The sequence below is a fragment of the Lithobates pipiens genome, unplaced genomic scaffold (genome assembly GCF_037356315.1).
Source record: "Lithobates pipiens isolate NorthernLeopardFrog02 unplaced genomic scaffold, aLitPip1_a1.2 Scaffold_10, whole genome shotgun sequence".
NCBI classification, from domain to species: Eukaryota; Metazoa; Chordata; class Amphibia; order Anura; family Ranidae; genus Lithobates; species Lithobates pipiens.
Genome location: NW_027507686.1, coordinates 22900076 through 22915000, shown reverse-complemented (window position 1 = coordinate 22915000; position 14925 = coordinate 22900076).

Genomic DNA, 14925 nt, shown 5'->3' with positions numbered 1-14925 from the left:
CAGCTTATTCTACCTAACTGACTAAACACCCCAGTGTCTTTGGAGCCCCAAAGTCCATCAATCCTTCACTCAGGGTGGAACAACATTTCCCAGCAGTTTCCCTTCGTCCTAGGGACAACTCCAGGGGCAGACTGCCCTGTATCTGGCTCCATCCATGTTCCCATCAACTCTGACCAGCTTCCCTGTCCCTGCTGAAGAAAAGCATCCCCACAACATGATGCTGCCACCACCATGTTTCACAGTGGGGATGGTGTTTTACAGTGTTAGTTTTCCGCCACACATAGCATTTTTCTTTTAGGCCAAAAAGTTCAATTTTGGTCTCATCTGACCAGAGCACCTTCTTCCACATGTTTGCTGTGTCCCCCACATGGCTTCTCGAAAACTGCAAACGGGACTTCTTATGGCTTTCTTTCAACAATGACTTTCTTTATGACTAATAGTTGTCGTGTGGACAGATTCTCCCACCTGAGCTGTGGATCTTTGCAGCTCCTCCAGAGTTCCCATGGGCCTCTTGGCTGCTTCTCTGATTAATGCTCTCATTGCCAGCCTCTCAGTTTAGGTGGACGGCCATGTCTTGGTAGGTTTGCAGTTGTGCCATACTCTTTCCATTTTCTGATTATGGATTGAACAGAGCTCCGTGAGATGTTCAAAGCTTGGGATATTTTTTATACCCTAAACCTGCTTTAAAACTTCTCCACAACTTTATCCCTGACCTGTCTGGTGTGTTCCTTGGCCTTCATGCTGCTGTTTGGTCACTAAGGTTCTCTAACAAACCCCAGAGGGCTTCACAGAACAGCTGTATTTATACTGAGATTAAATTACACACAGGTGGACTCAATTTAATTCTAAACTCTAATTAGGTGACGTCTGAAGGCAATTGGCTCCACTAGATTTTGGTTAGGGAAATCAGAGTAAAGAGGGCTGAATATAAATGCACCCAGCACTATTCAAATATTTATTTGTAAAAAAAAAAATTGAAAACCATTTATCATTTTCCTTCCATTTTACAATTATGTGCCACTTTGTGTTGGTCTATCACATAAAATCCCAATAAAATACATTTGTTTTTTTTAAATGACAAAATGTTGAAAATTTAACCACATTCAGACCGGACCATTTTGCTGGTAAATGACCAGAGGTCTTTTTACAATTTGGCACTGCGCTGCTTTAACTGGTAATTGCGCGGTCATGCAATGTTGTACCCAAACAAAATTTGCGTCCTTTTTTTTCCCACAAATAGAGCTTTCTTTTAAAGGTATTTGACTGACTCTGCGTTTTTTTTTTTTTGCGATATAAACGTAAAAAGACCGCAAATTTTGAAAAAAAATGATATTTTCTACTTTTTGTTATTAAAAAAATCCAATAAACTCAATTTTAGTCATACATTTAGGCCAAAATGTATTCAGCCACATGTCTTTGGTAAAAAAAAAGTCAATAATTGTATATTTATTGGTTTGCGCAAAAGTTGTCACATCTACAAACTAAGGTACGTTTTCTGGAATTTACGCAGCTTTTAGTTTATGACTGCCTATCTCATTTCTTGAGGCGCTAAAATGGCAGGGCAGTACAAAACCCCCCCAAATGACCCCATTTTGGAAAGTAGACACCCTAAGGAAATTGATAAGAGGCATGTTGAGCCCATTGAATATTTTATTTTTTTGCCTCAAGCGATTGAATAATGACAAAAAAAAAATGTATTTATTTTTTTTACACAAAGTTGTCACTAAATGATATATTGCTCACACATGCCATGGTTATATGTGGAATTGTACCCCAAAATACATTCTGCTGCTTCTCCTGAGTACGGGGATACCACATGTGGTCGACTTTTTGGAAGCCTAGCCCCAAAAACCAAGCACCGCCTTCAGGATTTCTAAGGGCATACATTTGTAATTTCACTCCTCACTACCTATCACAGTTTTGAAGGCCATAAAATGCCAAGATGGCACAAAACCCCCACAAATGACCCCATTTTATAAAGTAGACACCCCAAGCTATTTGCTGAGAGGCATGTTGAGTCCATGGAATATTTTATATTTTGCCACAAGTTGCGGGAAAATTACAAACTTTTATTTATTTATTTCACAAAGTTGTCACTAAATGATATATTGCTCACACATGCTATGGGCATATGTGAAATGACACCCCAAAATAAATTTTGCTGCTTCTCCTGAGTACGGGGGTACCACATGTGTGGGATTTTTTGGGAGCCTAGCCGTGTACGGGGCCCCGAAAGCCAAGAACCGCCTTCAGGCTTTCTAAGGGCGTAAATTTTTGATTTCACTCCTCACCACCTATTACAGTTTTGAAGGCCATAAAATGCCAAGATGGCACAAAACCCCCCCAAATGACCCCATTTTAGAAAGTAGACACCCCAAGCTATTTACTGAGAGGCATGTTGAGTCCATGGAATATTTTATATTTTGCCACAAGTTGCGGGAATATTACAAACTTTTATTTTATTTTTATTTTTTTTTCACAAAGTTGTCACTAAATGATATATTGCTCACACATGCCATGGGCATATGTGAAATGACACCCCAAAATAAATTCTGCTGCTTCTCCTGAGTACGGGGATACCACATGTGTGGGATTTTTTGGGAGCCTAGCCGCGTACGGGGCCCCGAAAACCAAGCACTGCCTTCAGGATTTCTAAGGGTGTAAATTTTTGATTTCACTCCTCACTACCTATCGCAGTTTTGAAGCCCATAAAATGCCAAGATGGCACAAACCCCCCCCCCCAAATGACCCCATTTTGAAAAGTAGACACCCCTAAATTTAGGGGTACACTAGTGAGACTCACAGGTAAAAAAGCACCTAGGCTGTCAGCGACTGTATCAAAACGCTACAAAAAAACTGTTAGCGATCGCAGGGATCAGGCCTGACTCTGCGAACGCTGCAGTTATGTGTGTTGTGTTTTGTAAGTGACAGTGATCGATCGATACTGCACTTGGGTGGGCTGGGCTGGGCTTGGCGGAGGGGCTAAACGCAGGTGCTAGCAGGTATCTGGGCTGATCCCGCTAACAATGCGTTTTGGGAAACCTAAACTGCTGGCGACGCTAATATAGATCTGATCAGATACTATATTAATAAAGGAGGTGTATGCTTTGCGCGTGGGTGTTAGCGGTACTGGCACTAACCTGACGCTGCCTGGGGCGACGCAGACCCTATCTGACCCTCAAACTTATATCACCCGCCGGGTGATCAGGGGGTTAAACCTTTATTAGGTAATAAATGGCGGGTGCCCTGAAACTATAAAAAAATAACTAACCAACCAGCGTCACCTGTAACAGTTATATGGTGATCACTGGTGAAAGGGTTAACTAGGGGGCAATCAGGGGGCTTTATGTGGTAGTATATGGGGGTCCCTGGCGCTATAAAAAGCTGCGGCGAACCTAAATACCTACCTGCCTAACTAGCGTCACCTGTGACACTAATATAGCGATCAGAAAAACGATCGCTTATTAGGCTGGGTTCACACTGGAGCGATGCGGGAACGCCACGAATCCGCGGCGGGTTCCCGCATCACACTGCCCTATGCGAACTGCTGGGAGTGTCAGTGAAATGTTAATGACACCCCCAGATCAGTTCGCATATCGCAGTGCGATCTGCAAACTCGGACAGGAATCGGATCGCATGGTGTGAACACCCATGCGATCCGATTCTGCTGCGGACCAAAAAAAAGGGTCCCCTGCGAGTTTGCGGCGGGTGCGATGCGAATTCAGCCATACTATCTGTATGGCTGAACTCGCATCGCACAGAGATCGGATGTGATTTGCACTGCAGTGTGGTGCGAATCACATCCGTTCTCATAAACCGCTGCAATGTGAACCCAGCCTTAGTGACACTGGCGACAGGGGGGTGATCACGGGGTTAAACCTTTATTGGGGGGGTTAAGGGTAGTGATGGACGAACTTCCGACGGGACGTTTCGCGAACGCGAAACGCGAACGGACACAAACGTTCGCGAAAACGACCGTTCGCCGCGGGCTCCATTGACTTCAATGGGAGGCGAATTTCGCAAACCTTTAGGTCGAATTTGCGGCCACGGGGTAATTATTAGGGGGTAGCACGTAGTCCCACCACCTGGACAATAGCATAATACATGTATGAGGTGAATTTGGGATCGATAACTACAAGCATTTTTTTTTTATTTGGGAAATTGTTCTGACAATTCAGGACTATGGAGCTAATGAAGGCAATGGAGGAGAGGGAAGGTCAGGGACCAGGGTAGGCAAACAAGAGGGTGCAGGAGATACAGAGCACTGACAGCAGCACCGTAATACAGAGCACTGACATCAGCACCGTGACATACAGCGCTGACAGCAGCTCCGTGACATACAGCGCTGACAGCAGCTCCGTGACATACAGCGCTGACAGCAGCTCCGTGACATACAGCGCTGACAGCAGCTCCGTGACATACAGCGCTGACAGCAGCTCCGTGACATACAGCGCTGACAGCAGCACCGTGACATACAGCGCTGACAGCAGCTCCGTGACATACAGCGCTGACAGCAGCTCCGTGACATACAGCGCTGACAGCAGCTCCGTGACATACAGCACTGACAGCAGCTCCGTGACATACAGCGCTGACAGCAGCTCCGTGACATACAGCGCTGACAGCAGCACCGTGACATACAGCGCTGACAGCAGCTCCGTGACATACAGCGCTGACAGCAGCTCCGTGACATACAGCGCTGACAGCAGCTCCGTGACATACAGCGCTGACAGCAGCTCCGTGACATACAGCGCTGACAGCAGCTCCGTGACATACAGCGCTGACAGCAGCTCCGTGACATACAGCGCTGACAGCAGCTCCGTGACATACAGCGCTGACAGCAGCTCCGTGACATACAGCGCTGACAGCAGCTCCGTGACATACAGCGCTGACAGCAGCTCCGTGACATACAGCGCTGACAGCAGCACCGTAAGCAGCCCCAGGAGGAAGTCAGCACAGCACAGGGATGGTGTGATCCCCTCATAATAAGAACCCCCAGGAGGAAGTCAGCACAGCACAGGGATGGTGGGAGCCCCTCATAATAAGAACACCCAGGAGGAAGTCAGCACAGCACAGGGATGGTGGGAACCCCTCATAATAAGCAGCCCCAGTAGAAATATGACACCGCTCAACCTCTTCAAAGAGGAGGGTAGGGGCATATAGTACGGTGTGCTTTTTTGGGTCAGGGAAGTGAGCCAAATGAATTAAGAAGGTCTGTGTGCTTGATTCCAAAAATTGTTTATAGACATATACATGGTCTACTGATCACATGTGTTGAATTCCTCCGAGATCCATGCCTCATTCATTTTTAGAAATGTGAGGTAGTTAACACTGTGGTGAGCTAGGCGAGTACGCTTATCGGTCACAATCCCCCCTGCTGCGCTGAACGTCCTTTCGGACAGGACACTGGATGAGGGGCAAGCCAACAGTTCGATTGCAAATTGGGCAAGCTCTGGCCAGAGGTCAAGCCTGCCCACCCAGTAGTCTAGGGGTTCATCACTCCTCAGAGCGTCCACATCGGCCGTTAACCCAATGTAGTCGGACACCTGACGGTCTAGGCGTTCCCTGATGCTGGATCCGGATGACACCTGTCGATGGGTCGGCTGAAAGAATGACCTCATATCCGAAGTCACCAACACATCTTCAAACCGGCCTCTTCTTGCAGGCGCTGTTGGATTGGTACCCGCAAATCCTTCTCTGGGAGTGGGAATTGCTCCTCTGCCAGCGCACGCAAAAGCAGAATGCAGCATTTCTCGAAGCAAGGCCTGGAAGTGCTGCATTCTGACAGCCCTCTGCGACGGCGGTAACATTTCCGCCATTTTGTGTTTGTACCGGGGGTCTAAGTACGTTGCCACCCAGTACTGGTCCTTGACCCTCATGCTTTTTATACGGGGGTCCCTATTAAAACACTGGAGCATGAAGGCCCCCATTTGCACTAAAGTGGAAGCGGTGTGGTGGCCTGGCTCCTGCTCATCATCCAGGATAATGTCGTCCTCTTCATTCTCCTCTCCCCATCCTCGCACAACAGGGATCCCAGAAAGGTTTAAAGCATGCTCTTCTTGCTCCTGCTCATCCGCCCCGGCACCATCCTCCTCTGACTCCTCATCAGACTCCTGTTGTTGACTTGTCTCAGATAGAGTAGCCCCCCCTGGGAATTCATCCAGCATTGCGACTTCCTCATCTTCCCGCTCCTGCTCCTCCACAGCCTGATCAATGACACGACGCAATGCACGCTCCAGAAAGAAGGCATAAGGTACCATGTCACTGATGGCGCCATGGCTGCGACTGACCAGTTTGGTGATCTCCTCAAATGGCCGCAGAAGTCTGCATGTGTCGCGCATGAGCAGCCACTGGCGCGGTGAAAAAAAACCCAGCTCCCCAGAACCGTTTCTTTCGCAGAGTTCATACAGGTAGACGTTAACTGCACGTTTCTGCTGGAGCAGCCTATCAAGCATATAGAAGGTTGAGTTCCATCGCGTCGGGCAATCGCAAATAAGACGTCTGACCGGCAGATGGTGTCGCCGCTGAATGTCAGCAAGGCGAGCCATGGCCGTGTAAGATCTTCTGAAATGGGCCGAGATTTTCCTTGCCTGCCGCAAGATGTCCTGGACCCCAGGGTATTTGACAAGGAATCGCTGCACGACCAAGTTTAAGACGTGTGCCATGCACGGCACGTGCGTGATTTTGCCCTGTTTCAATGCGCTAAGCAGATTGGCACCGTTGTCACACACCACTTTACCAACTGTCAAATTGAGCGGTGTTAGCCACTCATCTGCCTGTGAACGCAAAGCTGAAAGGAGTGCCGGGCCAGTGTGGCTCTTTGCTTCCAGGCACAACAGACGCAGCACGGCATGGCAACGTCTCACCTGGCATGTGGAATAGGTTCTGGGGAGCTTGGGCGGTGCAGTGGAAGAGACGCTAGCAGCGGAAAAGGAGGAGGCAGCTGAGGAGGAGAGGGAGGAGGATGGAGTAGGAGGAGGAGAAGAAGAGTCAGGCCTGCATGCAATCCGTGGCGGTAAAACCAAATCTACACGGGTGCCACGGGTTACATGCTTGACGGCCGTCAGAAGGTTCACCCAGTGGGCAGTAAAACTGATATACCTTCCCTGCCCGTGTTTGCTAGACCACGTGTCTGTGGTCAGATGTATCTTGGCACCGACACTGTGTGCCAGAGATACATTCACTTGCCGCTGAACATGGCCATATAGCTCTGGGATGCCCTTCTCTGAGAAATACTTCCTTCCTGGGACCTTCCATTGTGGTGTTCCAATGGCCACAAATTTGCGAAAGGCCTCCGAGTCCACCAGTTTATATGGCAGTAGTTGGCGGGCTATGAGTTCTGACAAGCCAGCCGCCAACCGTTGGGCAAGAGGGTTATCCGGCGTCATCATTTTTTTACGCTCAAACATTAGGCCCACGGAAGCCTGCCTTTTTGCAGAAAAATGTGAGCTTGGCGTGATGGAAGGTGGAGTGGAGGACAATTGTGAGGAGAGAGGAGAAGGAGAAGTAGAAGACGAGGCTGGACGGTGAGAGCCTGCAGTGTGGCTTTGTGTGTTCCGTTGCTCCCACTGGGCTCGGTGATGGCTGCTCATGTGCCTTCTTAAGGCGGTCGTCCCTAGGTGAGTATTGGGCTTACCGCGACTAACGCGTTGACTGCAAAGATTGCAGATGGCAACGCTATTGTCAGCAGCGGACACGTTAAAAAAAGCCCACACTGCGGAGCCATGTGCCGGTGTCCTGGGAGCGCCAGATGTGACCGTACATGGTCGATGACTCGCTCCTGATACATTTGCAGTCTGCTTTGTCCCTGCTGTGCAATGTAAGTCATTGCTGCTTCTCCTCCCTATCTGCTGGTCCATATCTCCCTCTGAACTCCCCTCCTCTTCCTCTCTTGTGGGCACCCACGTGACATCACTAGACACGTCATCATCAACGTCACCTTCCCCACCGCTATAAGTAGAGTAGGCAGCAACACCGGGGACCAACCTCCTCCTTGGGCTGATCTGGGTACTGGCGTCAGACTGCTGAGTAGCGCTTGTTGCTACCTCCTCTTCCTGATCCAATACCAAGAGTGGCTGCGCATCAGAAATGTCCTCTTGATATGGATCGGAAAATAATTCCAGTGACTCAAGCGGAAGGTATGTGGTGGTGGTGGTGGTGGTCGTGTTGTTGGTGGTAGTGTCTTTGGGGGTGCACATAGCAGAGAGTGAAGAAGAGGGTGCAGATCGAGAGGATGAGGAGGGTGCAGAAGAGTAAGGCTGAGCGAGCCACTCAACCAAGTCTGGTGCATCCTTTAAAGTAATTGAACGCACCTTCTGCAACTTCCCACTTTGGCTCAAGCCTGTTGCTCCTGCCCTACCCCTACCACCCCTGCGGAAGGGCCTGCCTCTTCCTCTGCATGTCATTTTTTAAATGACCCTGTGACAAAACTCTTAGTCCCTATACCGCTGAAGGACTGCTGCAGTATAGGTGAGCGGTCAGCAGTGGTGCACGTCAACCCTATCTATTGTGGACCGATAGCGGTCCTTACAGAACAGCAGACTGTACCGCACTCAAGCCTATGTACCGTAGCACCCTATACCAAGTTACCAGTCCTTATAAGAACTTTTGTGGACCAAGCAGGTTGTGTATTAGTGTTTAGCAGACTGTACGTCAGTCCCTATACCGCTGAAGGACTGCTGCAGTATAGGGCAGCGGTCAGCAGTGGTGCACGTCAACCCTATCTATTGTGGACCGATAGCGGTCCTTACAGAACAGCAGACTGTACCGCACTCAAGCCTATGTACCGTAGCACCCTATACCAAGTTACCAGTCCTTATAAGAACTTTTGTGGACCAAGCAGGTTGTGTATTAGTGTTTAGCAGACTGTACGTCAGTCCCTATACCGCTGAAGGACTGCTGCAGTATAGGGCAGCGGTCAGCAGTGGTGCACGTCAACCCTATCTATTGTGGACCGATAGCGGTCCTTACAGAACAGCAGACTGTACCGCACTCAAGCCTATGTACCGTAGCACCCTATACCAAGTTACCAGTCCTTATAAGAACTTTTGTGGAACAAGCAGGTTGTGTGTTAGTGATTAGCAGACTGTACGTCAGTCCCTATACCGCTGAAGGACTGCTGCAGTATAGGTGAGCGGTCAGCAGTGGTGCACGTCAACCCTATCTATTGTGGACCGATAGCGGTCCTTACAGAACAGCAGACTGTACCGCACTCAAGCCTATGTACCGTAGCACCCTATACCAAGTTACCAGTCCTTATAAGAACTTTTGTGGACCAAGCAGGTTGTGTATTAGTGTTTAGCAGACTGTACGTCAGTCCCTATACCGCTGAAGGACTGCTGCAGTATAGGGCAGCGGTCAGCAGTGGTGCACGTCAACCCTATCTATTGTGGACCGATAGCGGTCCTTACAGAACAGCAGACTGTACCGCACTCAAGCCTATGTACCGTAGCACCCTATACCAAGTTACCAGTCCTTATAAGAACTTTTGTGGACCAAGCAGGTTGTGTATTAGTGTTTAGCAGACTGTACGTCAGTCCCTATACCGCTGAAGGACTGCTGCAGTATAGGGCAGCGGTCAGCAGTGGTGCACGTCAACCCTATCTATTGTGGACCGATAGCGGTCCTTACAGAACAGCAGACTGTACCGCACTCAAGCCTATGTACCGTAGCACCCTATACCAAGTTACCAGTCCTTATAAGAACTTTTGTGGACCAAGCAGGTTGTGTGTTAGTGATTAGCAGACTGTACGTCAGTCCCTATACCAATGAAGGACTGCTGCAGTATAGGGCAGCGGTCAGCAGTAGTGCACGGCAACCCTATGTATTGTGGACCGATAGCGGTCCTTACAGAACAGCAGACTGTACTGCACTCAGGCCTATGTACCGTAGCACCCTATACCAAGTTACCAGTCCTTATAAAAACTTTTGTGGACCAAGCAGGTTGTGTGTTAGTGTTTAGCAGACTGTGCGTCAGTCCCTATACCGCTGAAGGACTGCTGCAGTATAGGGCAGCGGTCAGCAGTAGTGCACGGCAACCCTATGTATTGTGGACCGATAGCGGTCCTTACAGAACAGCAGACTGTAACGCACTCAGGCCTATGTACCGTAGCACCCTATACCAAGTTACCAGTCCTTATAAGAACTTTTGTGGACCAAGCAGGTTGTGTGTTAGTGATTAGCAGACTGTACGTCAGTCCCTATACCAATGAAGGACTGCTGCAGTATAGGGCAGCGGTCAGCAGTAGTGCACGGCAACCCTATGTATTGTGGACCGATAGCGGTCCTTACAGAACAGCAGACTGTACTGCACTCAGGCCTATGTACCGTAGCACCCTATACCAAGTTACCAGTCCTTATAAGAACTTTTGTGGACCAAGCAGGTTGTGTGTTAGTGATTAGCAGACTGTACGTCAGTCCCTATACCAATGAAGGACTGCTGCAGTATAGGGCAGCGGTCAGCAGTAGTGCACGGCAACCCTATGTATTGTGGACCGATAGCGGTCCTTACAGAACAGCAGACTGTACTGCACTCAGGCCTATGTACCGTAGCACCCTATACCAAGTTACCAGTCCTTATAAGAACTTTTGTGGACCAAGCAGGTTGTGTATTAGTGTTTAGCAGACTGTGCGTCAGTCCCTATACCGCTGAAGGACTGCTGCAGTATAGGGCAGCGGTCAGCAGTAGTGCACGGCAACCCTATGTATTGTGGACCGATAGCGGTCCTTACAGAACAGCAGACTGTACCGCACCCAAGCCTATGTACCGTAGCACCCTAGACAGACCAAGTTACCAGTCCTGATAAAGAGCTTTGTGGAACAAGTGAGTTGTGAATGATTAGCAGACTGCAGCAGAAGGGCAGCAGTCAAGTATAATATTCTTTCTATATTTGGAAGAAAGAATATTATACGTGTACAAGCCTATTACCGTACCACTGATACCAGTCCTGAAAAGAACCTTTGTGGAACTAATAGTAACAGCAAGTCTTTAAAATTATCCTCACTGCCTGACACACTGCTTCCTGCCTGTCCCTATACAAATTGGCAAAAAAGAGTAGGCTGGAACGATTAGCTGGAACAGCTCTTTTGTGGACCTGATAGTAACAGCTAATGATGATGATGATGATGATGATGAAGAAAGACTAATCTGGCTGAGCTGTCCCTAAAATAGCAGCATACAGCGCTCTGTCCCTTTATCTAAACTGACAAAAGAAACTCAGGCTGCTGACCTAACACCTATACCAGTCCTGAAAAGAACTTTTGTGTACCAAATAGCTAGCGTTTTCTCTGTCCCTACTCCACACAGGATCCTTTCCCTACAGTGACAGAAGAAAGAATGTAAAATGGCCACCGGATCGGGTGTATTTATAGGTTAGGGGGAATGTCCAAGTGTCCATGAGCTGTCATGTCTCAATTGGTTGTCCTGTAACACATGATAAACGTGTCACGAAAGGTTAAAGTTCTTGTATACATTAAACACGTAAGTCCGCCGGGGCGAACGACGGAAAAAGGCGTTCGAACCCGCGGACGGCGAAAGTCGGAAATTCGCCGCGAAACGACCGCCGGGCGAACCGTTCGGCCATCACTAGTTAAGGGGGTACCCTAGAACTAAAGGGGGCTAATCCTACCTGCCCTAACAGTTATTACAGTCACAAATGACACCAATGCAATAAAAAAATAAAAAATAAAAAAATAAATGCAATTGGTGTCACTGTGACTGGGGGTGCAGGGGTGATTGGGGGGGTGATCGGGGGGTGAAGGGGGGGTGAGAGTGTGCCTGGCATGTTCTACTGTGTAGTGTAGTGTTGGTGCAACTCACCGATCCTCTCTCCTCGGTGCCGGAACGAAAAATACCGACACGGAGGAGAGATTACATCACTTCCTCTGCCTGTGTTTACATTACAGGAGAGGAAGTGATGTCATGCTGCACTTCCATTCGTCAGGAGCGATCGCGAGGGGGTGGCCATGAATGAATGGCCGCCCCCTCATCCCAGATCGCTCCTGAACGGATTTCGACCGCCGCTGGCACCGGGGGGGGGGCCCGATTGGGCCCCCCACCCGCGGGAAGGCAGGGACGTACAGGTACGCCCATATGCCTGCCCGTGCCATTCTGTCGACGTACATTGTTGTGCGGCGGTCGGCAACTGGTTAAAGGGGTATGAATACTTTTTCAAGGCACTGTGGGTGCAAAAAGTAGAACATGCCTTGGATTGTTTCCACATGTGTATGTTTTATACACACAGGGAACACATATTCGAAATAAAAACAAAGTACAGAAATATACTAGTATAGAATTTCAATTGGTATCATCATTATCCATCAACAAATCAAAGATCCTGGAGAACCCCGAGGCTAAAGTTTCAGCTTCATCCTGTTCGGGGCATTACATACGACATCAATAGAACGAGAGCTCAGCGCAGCAGCTGATATTTTATTAACAACAGGCTATGAAAACCATCCATTCCATTAAAAATATATATCGGTTTGTCAATTTCTGGTGCGAGAGGAAAATGGACGGCAATTTACAGCTAAACAGGCGTAAGTGGTTGAGTAATTCTACGAAGCAAAACCGCCGTTCCCTTTTGCCTCGTACTTCTGAGTCTCAGGTTTTGTCCTCCAGCGACTTGACAGGTAGCCGCGCCATCAATAAAACATGCCAATTTTGATTTTCCTTGTGAGATGCGAATGGGCCGTGATGGATTTTCGTTTGGGACACACGGTGACGGGAACAGATGTTATTAATGGTCATTAGAGAGCGGGGAGGCAGGCGTCGATGCGATTTGAGAAGCGCCAGATCTTGTCATAATGTCATAAATAACTTTTAATTTCTGAAACAGAACTCACGCCGTCTGCTGCCCCAATCATTCTGCAGTTTCTGGTTTCACATTGCGCATTAATGTCTCACGCCGAGTGATGCTAATGAACTTCTCAAGGTCAATGGCGGTTAACTGGTCGAAGCTTGAAGATCCGGAGGAGAAGGGGAGTCCCAAAAGTGATTACGATCCGAGCGGGGTGTTAATGCGGGTAAGATAAACAATTGGATCGCACGCCGAGCTCAGCGGATTCAACGTGAAAGGCGCATTAGCAGCGGCCTGGTCTAAATGAATATACGTCTCGGTGATGGATGTCTATCTGAAGGACATCGGACACAAATTGGTAGCTCTGATCATTTGGAGATGTTGGACAATGGTTAAATTAAGAGCCTTGTTCCCTTAGTAACAATCCTTTGTACAGAGAAGAATAATGAATAATTGTTAGGAGAAATAAGAATAAGCAGGAACAGAAAAGCAATTTTACAATTTTGGTTCAGCTGGGACTGAGACGGAAAGTCTAGACAAGACCAACAGTTTCAACCCGAAATCTTTAATATAAGGGTTTTTCACAAAAATAGTTCTAGGTTTGAGTGCGGAGTTTCTACTTAAAGGTATAAAAATTATACTTTGGTGGATGCTGCCTTAGTTGTCAGTTCTCCACACCTACCTGATGTGCCCATTATGAAGGGTTCCCACCATCCCTGTGCTGAGTTCCCGGGTCTGTACACCTGCGGTACCCATTATGAGGGGTTCCCACCATCTCTGAGCCAAGTTCCTGGGTCTGTATACCTGCTGTGGCCATTATGAGGGGTTCTCACCATCCCTGAGTTCGCAGGTCTGCACACCTGTTGTGCCCATTATGAGGGGCTCCCACCATCCCTGTGCTGAGTTCCCGGGTCTGTACACCTGCGGTACCCATTATGAGGGGTTCCCACCATCTCTGAGCCAAGTTCCTGGGTCTGTATACCTGCTGTGGCCATTATGAGGGGTTCCCACCATCCCTGAGTTCGCAGGTCTGCACACCTGTTGTGCCCATTATGAGGGGCTCCCACCATCCCTGTGCTGAGTTCCCGGGTCTGTACACCTGCGGTACCCATTATGAGGGGTTCCCACCATCTCTGAGCCAAGTTCCTGGGTCTGTATACCTGCTGTGGCCATTATGAGGGGTTCTCACCATCCCTGAGTTCGCAGGTCTGCACACCTGTTGTGCCCATTATGAGGGGCTCCCACCATCCCTGTGCTGAGTTCCCGGGTCTGTACACCTGCGGTACCCATTATGAGGGGTTCCCACCATCTCTGAGCCAAGTTCCTGGGTCTGTATACCTGCTGTGGCCATTATGAGGGGTTAATTTTGCTTATTGAAAATCTTACAAACAACAACTTGTATACAATAAAAGCATAATAAATAAATAAAACATATTTACAAAATAATTGAACATGACTATACAAAACAAAAACATAATAAATGGTGCAAACCAAAATGCGTACAACATAATCCCTACGGGAGAGCCAGACTAAGAAACATCACCGCATGTAGCCTTTTGGAGAAAATGGAGTGGGAACTGCCATTAGGGTAGTTGAGGCAGACGTTTCTTATGCCTCGTACACACGTTCCGATTATCGGACCACAAAAGTCGCTTTCGGACAGATCGTGCGATAATCTGATCGTTAGTACGCAGCTTTCGACAGCCGATCGCGACAGTCCGTCCAACCAAATCCGAAGGGACAAACAGGAAAACTTTGGTCGGATGACAGCCCGTCGTACGACAATCGTATAGCCAGTACAGTATGCGTCCGATAAATGTCATTCGACAAACACCACGCATGATCGGAAGCACGAAAATAAACCAGAAGGACACACAGGTCACACGTATTTGACATCATTTAAAATACGTAGCTACGCACGACGGAAGATTGTTCCAGAATCGTACGACAAAAATCTAAAGCCCCATACACACGGTCGGACTTGTACAAACTTTTCCGTGGACTTTTGTACAAAGTGTGTTGTCCACAAGTTTGTATTGCATACACACGGTCGGACTTTTTGACAACAAACACGAACGTGGTGACGTCACAACGTACTGACGCCGCTTCAAAAGAGGACGTTCAATGACTC